This window comes from Engystomops pustulosus, chromosome 6 (assembly GCF_040894005.1).
Source record: "Engystomops pustulosus chromosome 6, aEngPut4.maternal, whole genome shotgun sequence".
NCBI lineage: Eukaryota > Metazoa > Chordata > Amphibia > Anura > Leptodactylidae > Engystomops > Engystomops pustulosus.
In genome coordinates, this window is record NC_092416.1 from 175,917,718 (window position 1) to 175,928,186 (window position 10,469).

The window sequence follows — 10,469 nt, forward strand, 5'->3', positions numbered from 1 at the left end:
GCAATGATCATGGATGTGTACTGACCCTTCTCGTACATGGCACATACAGGAATTCTCCTGATTGTTGGTGGCCACAGGAGTTGTATTCCCCCAGAGATTTTACAATTACCCCATTTGTCGTGAAAAAAGGCTAATTATCTTTGATGGGCTCTGGCAACAACCCCCAGAAGCCCTTCAGGCTCATAAGCATAATTATACAAGTTGATTTTAGAAGGAAGGAGGCCACAGATAACACATGTAAGAAGATTCCCGCAGTCCCGGTGCCTGGATCTATGAGTAATGTCCCTGGTTTATCAGGATGGATTTCCTTTGAAGGCAGAATTCAAGCTAAAAGCAGAAGATGAGGTTAGAATCCATAGCACAGATGGTAACCCACACAAGTGCCGGCCTCACACTTCTACTTTTATTAAGATGAATGGCTTCAAAATGTTCCCTGACGTATCTTATAGTCATTACTATTCCCTAAGCAAACTCCCCCCCCCCCCCCCATAGAAGATCAATACAGAAGATCTTAAGGCTTGGCCACTTTCCCCCATTCAGTGTCAATGAGATAATCTGCTATGTCAACACGAAATCTAAGGGGCATCCATAACCTGATAACCTGCTACTGACAATCACATGAATAGGATAGATGATAGGGTAGGATGTGTGATAGATCCCAAGATCCTCTTGTGTCTCAAGTCATGTCGGGAAACTGTAATTCTTGAGTAATTCCCAGGATCTCCATGGTGGTAGATCTGCACCTCCCCAACTCCTATGGGCTCTGCCAATGCATTATTAGAATCTAGTTAATGAATTTTTGGGACTTGGTTGGTTGTGGTCCAGGCACTGGGTCATACACAGATCATGAGAATACAGTCCCGTGTCCAAATTTAAAGGGGTGTTCCCATTTCAGCAAATTAATGTTATTGTTTGTATTATAAAAAGTTATTCAGGTTTGCTATATACTTTCTGTATCAATTCCTTGCGGTTTTCTAGATCTCTGCTTGCTGTCATTCCATAGAAAGCTTCTATGTTTACTTCCAGTGGACAGAAATCTGACCATGGTCACACAGGTGCACTGCTCGTTATAACACACAGCTCTGATTACTCTCTGCGATACTAACGAGCCGTGCACCTGTGTGACCATGGTCAGATTTCTGTCCACTGGATGTAAACATAGAAGCTTTCCATAGAATGACAGCAAGCAGAGATCTAGAAAACTGTAAGGAGTTAAAACAAAAAGTATATTGGAAAATTGTATAAGTTTTTATAATGCAAACCATAACATTAATTTGCTGAAATGCGACAATCCCTTTAAGCAGAGCAGATATTGAGCGTGCCCACTACACTCCATTCAAAGTCTACAGGACCGGACAAGTATCAGAATCGATCACTTGGCGGTCTCCGGCGACCCCATGATTTGCTTGATTGGACCGCATCTATCTCATACAAGTTGGAGATGTCTTGGTATCTACCTCGAAGAACAATGGGGCAGATTTACTTACCCGGTCCGTTCGCGATCCAGCGGCGCGTTCGCTGCGCTGGATTCGGGTCCGGCCGGGATTCATCAAGGCAGTTCCTCCGACGTCCACCAGGTGGTGCTGATGCGCTGAAGTTCCCTGAAATGCACTGAAGTTCACGATCCTATCCTGGATGAAGGTAAGTGCAAGCTCCGCGACACAATTTCCTTTTTTAAATGCGGCGATTTTTCCGAATCCGTCGGGTGCATGCTGGTGCCGATGCGCCACAATCCGATCGCGTGCGCCAAAATCCCGGGGCAAATCAGGTAAAATCGGCGGAAATATTCGGGTAACACGTCGGGAAAAATGCGAATCGGGCCCTTAGTAAATGACCCCCAATGTGATGAAAATTTTCATTGAGGATACTAAGGCCCATGTACTTGATGGAGTTATCCCGAGTTATGTTCTCTGCCTTTTTTACTACTGATAGGGTGATGTTGGGATGGCTTCCACTTTTCTGGTCAATACTATGGTCCGGACTAGTTCATGGCAAAAATTCGACTGCCAAATTTGCAGATTCTGTAAAAAAATTAAAAAGCTGAGCTGGTGTGATAACAAACTCTACGGTGAAAACCAACGAGCTATAGGACGTTGCTCCTCTGCCTCATCCAGAAGTAATATATCACACTACTAACCTTTAGTAAATGGGCTCTCCATGCAGTGTCTCACATTTGTGCCCACGTCGGGTGTGTATAGACACTAATATAAGGTGACAGGTTCTGCTCCCCTGATGATGCCCCCCATCTTGCTGCAGTTAGTGCTGCCTGAGGCAAGAGGCTCAACTCGCCTCATGGATGGTGCACCCCTGGTGAAAACCCAACAAGCCCCCATTAAAGTCATTGGGGGTCATTGGGCACTTCTGCTATTAAGCGTGTAACGGATATGGTAATTCCATATATGGGTAAATAATCCAGAAGTGAGCAGAGCCGTAGTAGTTATTATTATAAGGGGGCTTATTACTAGCAGACAACAGAACCAGAAAGGTCTTCTTTGACGTACCCAGGAGCCCCTGAGACTAATTTGCATAATTTTGAAAGACATTTTTCTGAAAAACTAAGCTTTTCGAAGAATCAACCAACTCGTCCTCCAACTCCATTGACTTCCACCCTGGTTTACCATATGAGCCGTCATCTGAAGTCTGTAATGTATGGCCGCTAAGGGGAACTTGCAGACAGGTCTCCCCTACCCTCATCAATGGGAACATCCCTTTAATTTTGTTGTTATTATGAGAGTTTTTTGTAAAGTTTTCTTTGCAGTATGTTTCGGTTATGATGGAATCTAGGTTGGTTGCTATATCTCAGCCCTTTAACCATACACACTTCAAGCACAATCTTCAGCCAAGTGTCCCGGTTTCCTGGCAACCTGTAGGAAGCACTTTTAATTTCCTTGTTTACTTGGGATTCTTTTCCTTTGTGTGAGCTGTCAGCTTGAGGGCTGGCCTCTTGTCTCTCTAAACACTGTGGTACGACGAGCGGGCATCGTTCCAGCTGCTCCGTGCGTTTAGAATCTCCTGGTAACCGGCGCTGGCCCTTTAACTGGCCCCTTTAAAAAAATAATGTGAAATAATCCTGCAGGTTGCATCTCAGCTGTATGCACTAATCCTTAAAGGAACGCCGGCATCTGCTATACGGGAGGCGTTAATTATTTTACACGTAGGATTCACAGCTGAGGGGAGACATCTGTAGTGTGAAACGTGTGTGAAACGAGCGGCACGTTAGACTTGTAAAGACATTTTTAAAAATGGGGGTGAAGTAAACCCCTGATGGTGGCAGATATACATCTCCATCAATCCAGATTGTCTCTTCTATTCAGCATAGAAGAATGTAGACGGGCAAACAATGGGGTCTAGTTTGGCCAACTTCTCCATGCTCGGCTTAGGCAAGAGGTCTATGCGTCCTGAATAGGAAGAAGGGAGAAGGCCAATGACCAAAACCAGTCTTCTAATGACTCTTCCATGATGGAACTTGTTGACCGACATGATGGGACTTGTTGACCGACATGATGGGACTTGTTCACCGACATGATGGGACTTGTTGACCGACATGATGGGACTTGTTGACCGACATGTTCCATCAACGTAGAGTCATTAGTAGTCTGGTTGGTCCTGTCATAATTGTTGGACTTCAATAGTTCACACTAAATAAGAGTTGAACCCTAACATTATCTCCTGAACATATAATATGGAGAACATTTTCAGTATTTGGTCCACGTTCCAGCATCGGAGAGTCATTAGAAGGATGGTTTGTCCTTTCGGAACTGTTGGACTTGACTAGTTCACACTAGATAAGCTTTGATCATAACATGGTCTCATGAACGTATAATATGGAGTCCATTATCAGTTTTTGGTCTATGTTCCATCAACAGAGAGTCATTAGAAGGCTGGTTGGTCTCGTTGAAATTGTTGGACTTGACCGGTTCCAACTAGGCTAGCTTTGATCATACCATGGTCTCCTGAACATATGTTATGGAGTATTATCAGTTTTTGGTCCATACTGTAGCCATGTTGAAAGTCTACATCCCCCATTCTTATTTTGCAAGGGATACAGGGTAGTATTTGGAGTTCGGAGGAATAAGTCATAGCAATCTAGGAGGAAGTTAGATGTATACACCTGACAGCTGACCTGATGATAATAGCCACAAGTTGTTACCGTGTAGAAACCATATTGAACATTCTATAGAAATATAAACATTTCTGACCTGATTTTTCCTTTTTCTCTTGCTTTTCCAAGGGCATTAAAAATGAATATTTCCCAGTCTTATGTCTATTTCATGTATCAATATGAGCTGTAGAACCTAGACACTTATTAAGATGTCTTATGTCTTTCCTTGTAGGTTCGAATCTACTAATATGATGTCTACTCGGAGGTCTACCAGAAGACGGGAGAGCCAACGGACACAAGCATGTGTTACATTTCACGTTGGAATATCGGGGAGTATTGGTATTGGTTACTATATCGTGGAGTATTTTATCTGTTCTCGAGGTTTACAATGGATGGAGCTCTAGAGGTCTACCACTAGAAGACGAAGGGTCACAATGGTTATCTTCCCTCCTAGTGTTGGGAAAGCATGGACTATCAACACCTGGGGGGATTATTTTGACATAAAGAAGGTACAGAACTATACAGTGTTTTGAATTAAGCATCAAGATCCTTCAAGATTCCTCTTTATATTCCTTAGTATGCAAAAAAAAAAAAAAAAACTTTGGAAAGAGAAGCTTTTTCCTAAATTGTGGATCTAAACTGAGAAGGTCATGTTCCCGATTTCATTTCTCCTGTATTCCGTACATTGATTGTTCTAATTTCTAGACGATTTTCAATAAATATATATTTATACTTGTAATGCTTTACTTATTTCTCTGCCAACAAGAAAGTGGTTCAATACTTGGTAACTCTGCTTGAAATACAGTTGACCTATTGTAAAGGATGGGTCACTATAGTGCACAAGGCACGTAGTGGTAGGAAAGTATTTAGCTCCCGGAGTAGGTCAACCCATGGCAGTGGTGACCCTGCACAAGGCACATAGAGCTACTGAGGTTTACAGAATGATTTGTCATAACTAAAGACATCGCCGTCTCATGATCTCCATTGATTGCGGTTAAATGGCTAACCAAAGTCAATATTATCATTGGCTGATCCAGGGCTGGAGAGGAGAAAGTTGCAGAAAACTTTAGACGGGAAAGTAAAGTCTTTGTATATCTAGAATCTTTCCTTTACTCATGATTGAAGATATGAGTGAGTTTTGTTGACTTGAGTTTGCATACGACTATAGTTCATGTACAAGCCATTGGAGGTGCAATGGAACCAATGTATGAGGACCTATCTAAGTGGACCCTATCCTTTGTGTGGTAGCTTCATGGCTACCTACCTATACCATTAAATGGTGGAGTGAATCCATGAAGGGTCACAATGACCATCCCTCCTACTAGGAATGGGAAGAACCAAGCAATAGGTCAACTTGTTAGTGAGATGGCATGAACTAGCACCCGTTGTGGGTCCTATTAAGGTGCCGTCCCATGATGCTATATGTAAAAAATAAATGTATGTTCTATTAAGTGCTAAATACAACAACCACTTTTGTTTAGTGGACGTTGAGTCGGGGGTTTATCTTGACAGCCATATTTGGAATCTGTAAGGAATTTCCTTCTCTACTAGATACTGCAAAGAGTTTAATGGGGGGGGGGGGGGGTTTGGTCTTCCTCAGGATCTATAGAATTAGAGGTTGTGTCTTTATAGATTTGTGTCTTTATTCAATCTTGTGTACTATGAAATGTTTCTACTGTCTCCTTTATAAGGGGCACATAATGCATGCTCTCGTAACCGGCTGGCCATACCCAATCCACCAAAATTGGAAGACGATGATGATGAGCTCAGGGTTTGTCAACTAATGGAGTTCTAGAAGTTGTAGGAGGAAATTTAGGCACAGGCCAAATGGTTAGAATTTGTATCAATGGGTACGCAGTAGAAGAACACTGATAGATCACCGCGCACCTGTCCAAAATGGAAACCAACTAGTGAAAACCATAAGACGTTGGGCAAGTTTCCCGATCTTTGACTTGTATACAAGATCATTGAACCAGTCTGGCAGACGAAGGAAATGACGTAATTAGTACAGAGTTTTACTCGGAAGAGGAGGGGTTAACGGAGGTGTGCATGTGTGTCGGGGGTGGCGGGGGGGATGGTTTATGGAACATTCCTTGCGGTAGAGACATGGCTCCAGAGAGCATTTTGCATATGTTATTCTTGGACTGTAGCGCCCAAAATTCAGAGTTTTATGAGGATCCTAGAACTGTTAAGTGCCCAAATAGGTCAGTGTTGATTCAGTTTCTGCTTTCTACCATAATATTTGGCTTATGCATATGAAGAGTGAGTAGACGTTGGGTCTTGCACGGGCGAGAGATTAATTTTAGGCTACCCCATCTCTACAGGGTAAGTTACTCCATGCATCCAATTCAGTATCACACATGACGGGAAGACGAGAAGAATTTTCTATTGACTTGAGACTACCTGAACATGTCTGAATTAATGAGTATATATATATATATATATATATGAGTGTGTGCAACTAAATATTGAAGTAAAACATTCCTTGGATTCCTGAATGGATTATGTGATGGTGGTCAGAATATCTCGATACTTTGTGTATAATCTAAGATCTCTGCCGTTTATGAAGACCACTTAAGACCAAAAAATCTTGAGTTTTCAGGATATGTTCTCATGTTAGGTCAACATTGGGTCAACATGACCTAATCGTAGGTGGCTGCTTCTGATGCCTAAACGCCCAAAGGGAAGATAGTTGGAAGCTGATGGCTGTCTTCTGTGTGTAATGGCCGCACAGAGGAGCTGCAGTAACTTATTTTGGCCTTCTTCTTCCACCTCTGTCTTGAGTCCGATGCCGGAGGAGACTGCGAGTAATAGAGGAGCTCTTCTTGGACCACCAACAATTTTGACCGCTTTTCCACTTTGGGAAAGTTGGAAGGGTCCTTTGACAATAGGTTGCTCAACAAGTGGCCTGCTGTTTGGGCGCCCATCGATCACCTGGGATTTGTGGGAAAACCAGGCATGTTGTGGTTCTACTGCAGAGCCACCACCCAAGACACCACCCAAGACAGAGCCACCACCCAAGACCACTCAGGACAATGTTCTGGCCAAACAGGACAGGTCCTCGCCCCCTTCAGAAGATTTTTTCTCCATGGTGGAGAAGACCTGAGGATCCCAAACAGAGAACTCACTTAAGAACTATATGGAAATTGACTTTCTTATATGATCTGGAGCGTAAGACCTTAAATGGTCAGTAACTTTTCACAAACTTTGCAGTTATGATTAGCACAAGAGAATATAATAAACTTTGTAATATATCTACACAGAGGAAAGTGCTTCTTACTCCACTTATCTAGCGCTTTTCTTCCTCCTGCTCCCTCGAAATTATTTTTGCACGTCCCTCTTGCTGTCAACACCTACTTATTCTGTCCCCATGAAAGTCAATGGAGAATTGGAAGGTCGTGGGAGAAGTCTTGTGACGCAGAAACATGGAAATATGGTGCTGAGGCTAATGATAAGTTTTCTATCTTATGCCGATGCACATAATGTCCAGCAGTTCACTATAATGTAGAGCAAAGTATCCATGTGCTAAGGAAGACGTCATAGCAGCCGGTCCCCAGTCTCCTGGACAACTTGGAAACTGCTAAACAAAGAGAAAGTTGTAAGTGATGGCCACCGATGTATGAACCGGTGCATGTAACATATCCAGACTGTATAACAGGGGCAGAAGCCGGAGGAGCTTCTGATGTTTTCTCCATTTATTCTCCACATTCACATTATCTATACATGAGCCCTCTCTTTTATTTATATACAGCACCGGCACCCCCCCCTCATTTATTTATATACAGCAGCAGCACCCCCTTCATTTATTTATATACAGCAGCAGCACCCCCTCATTTATTTATATACAGCACCAGCAGCCCCCTCATATATTTATATACAGCACCCCCTCATTTATATACAGCAGCAGCACCCCTCATTTATTTATATACACCACCCCCCTAACTTATTTATATACAGCACCGGCAGCCCCCTCATTTATTTATATACAGCAGCAGCAGCCCCTCATTTATTTATATACAACACCAGCACCCCCTCATTTATTTATATACAGCACCAGTACCCCCTCATTTATTTATATACAGCAGCAGCAGCCCCTCATTTATTTATATACAACACCAGCACCCCCTCATTTATTTATATACAGCACCAGTACCCCCTCATTTATTTGTATACAGCACCAGTACCCCCTCATTTATTTATATACAGCACCAGCAGCCCCCTCATTTATTTATATACAGCACCAGTACCCCCTCATTTATTTATATACAGCACCAGTACCCCCTCATTTATTTATATACAGCACCAGTACCCCCTCATTTATTTATATACAGCACCAGTACCCCCTCATTTATTTATATACAGCACCAGTACCCCCTCATTTATTTATATCAGCAGCAGCAGCCCCTCATTTATTTATATACAACACCAGCACCCCCTCATTTATTTATATACAGCACCAGTACCCCCTCATTTATTTGTATACAGCACCAGTACCCCCTCATTTATTTATATCAGCAGCAGCACCCCCTCATTTATTTATATACAGCACCAGTACCCCCTCATTTATTTATATACAGCACCAGTACCCCCTCATTTATTTATATACAGCACGAACACCCCCTCATCTATTTATATACAGCACCAGCACCCCCTCATTTATTTATATACAGCACCACCATCATTTATTTATATCAGCACCAGCACCCCCTCATTTGTTTATATACAGCACCGGCAGCCCCCTCATCTATTTATATACAGCACCAGCAGCCCCTCATTTATATACAGCAGCAGCCCCTCATTTATTTATATACATCAGCAGCACCCCCTCATTTATTTATATACAGCAGCGGCACCCTCTCATTTATTTATATACAGCACCAGCACCCCCCTTATTTATTTATATACATCATCTCAGTGGCCGCATCATAGAGAAGGAGCAGACAGAAGAATCTCTACTGCTCTGATAATGAAGATGCAGATGCAATTGATTCTATAAAATTGATCGTTGCACTAAGTGGTGAAGCCCTGGCACCTAGTTCCCTGTCCTTAGTGCTGCATCTCCCACCCTCTGCCGTTTTTTGCTCCTAGGATTGGCTGCTGCCTGTCCCTATTGGGACTTCTATGGTGAGTGGGGGGGGAGCGGGGGCTAAGGGCTACATAATGGGTTAGCAATGAGAGGGGTCATTTCCTTTACAATTTAAGACCATTTCTTTCTGGATACTACTAATCCAATAACAGCCCATCAGTCCATGTGTCCCATGATGCCATGGCTCCATAGGTGTCAGCCTCTGGCGCGTGGTTACCGTACATCGCGTCTGTCTGACCACGCAGATCCTTTGGTAAACATATGTGTTGCAGACCTGGGAGGCTTTCCATTAGTTTACTTATTGCAAAGTCAAATATTAGTTGTCGTTTGCCGCTCTCTGATTTTTCACCCTTTGCTTTTGTGCGTCCCTCCACGCCTGGCGCCTTGTACCTAAGATAAGAGTGTGCGAAGAGGAGGGAGGGTGCAGCGCCTAAAGGTTCACTTCAAGCTCCTTCTACCCGTACGACAAACCTAAACCCCTTCTGCGCAAACAAACAGCCGGCAGAATAGACAGAGCGGCCGAGCTCAAGCTTCACTCAGAGACTCGGAGTGTAAGAGCTCTCCAGGGACATCAAGGACGTATAGACATCCCAGGGCACCTATACCAACAGTTTCAGCAAACAAACTATGAAACTACTTGACTTTACCTTAAAGGGGTTGTGCCACATTGTGTTGTTATCCCTTATCCAAAATCTGGTCTATCATGTCCCAATTGCAGGGACCCCCACCGATCAAGAGAACAGGAGCCCCGTTTCTGGACCATCAAGACCACTCCTATGGCAGTTCTGCAAGTTGCATAGAAACACTAGCTAGCTCAGGCTCCCTCGTAGCGGATCATGAAGGTGCTGTATGTACCCGAGCATCATTCTTAAGGTGTTACCTGGTATTCACCCTTTAACCCCATACAGAAATTTAGTCTCCTCATCAGGGAACCACCAAGTGGCTACCCCAGGAGTCCCAATTCAGTAATGGGTGCTCTAGGTCAAGGGTTGCTGGCGTGTGGCACCACAAGACTTGGACAATGTCATGGTCATGCAGGGCAGGCGGAAGGGGTTCAGATTTATTACGTTTATCCCTGTTAAAGGGAACCTGTCGCCAGGTTTTATCCCTGTAAACTACAAGTCCCCTCTCTCGTGAGCAATTCAGTAATGGGTGTTCTAGATGGGTGAAGAGTTTGCTGGTGAGTGGCACCAAAGAGACCAGGAAAAAGACCAAAGACATGGTCAAGCAGGACAAGTAGAACGGGTTCAGATTTGCTTAAATGGAGTTAAGGGAACCTGT

The 10,469-nt window shown here is 43.5% G+C and overlaps 1 protein-coding gene across 1 annotated transcript in view; it reads left to right on the forward strand.

Annotated features, from left to right (window-relative positions):
* SLC39A11 (solute carrier family 39 member 11) overlaps window positions 1-4,802 on the forward strand; it is a 361,452-nt gene extending 356,650 nt beyond the window's left edge. The window contains exon 11 of the mRNA XM_072112560.1: window positions 4,335-4,802. The gene's annotated coding sequence lies outside the window, so the exon portion shown is untranslated. The remainder of the gene's footprint in view (window positions 1-4,334) is intronic.
* The last annotated feature ends 5,667 nt before the right edge of the window (window positions 4,803-10,469 follow it).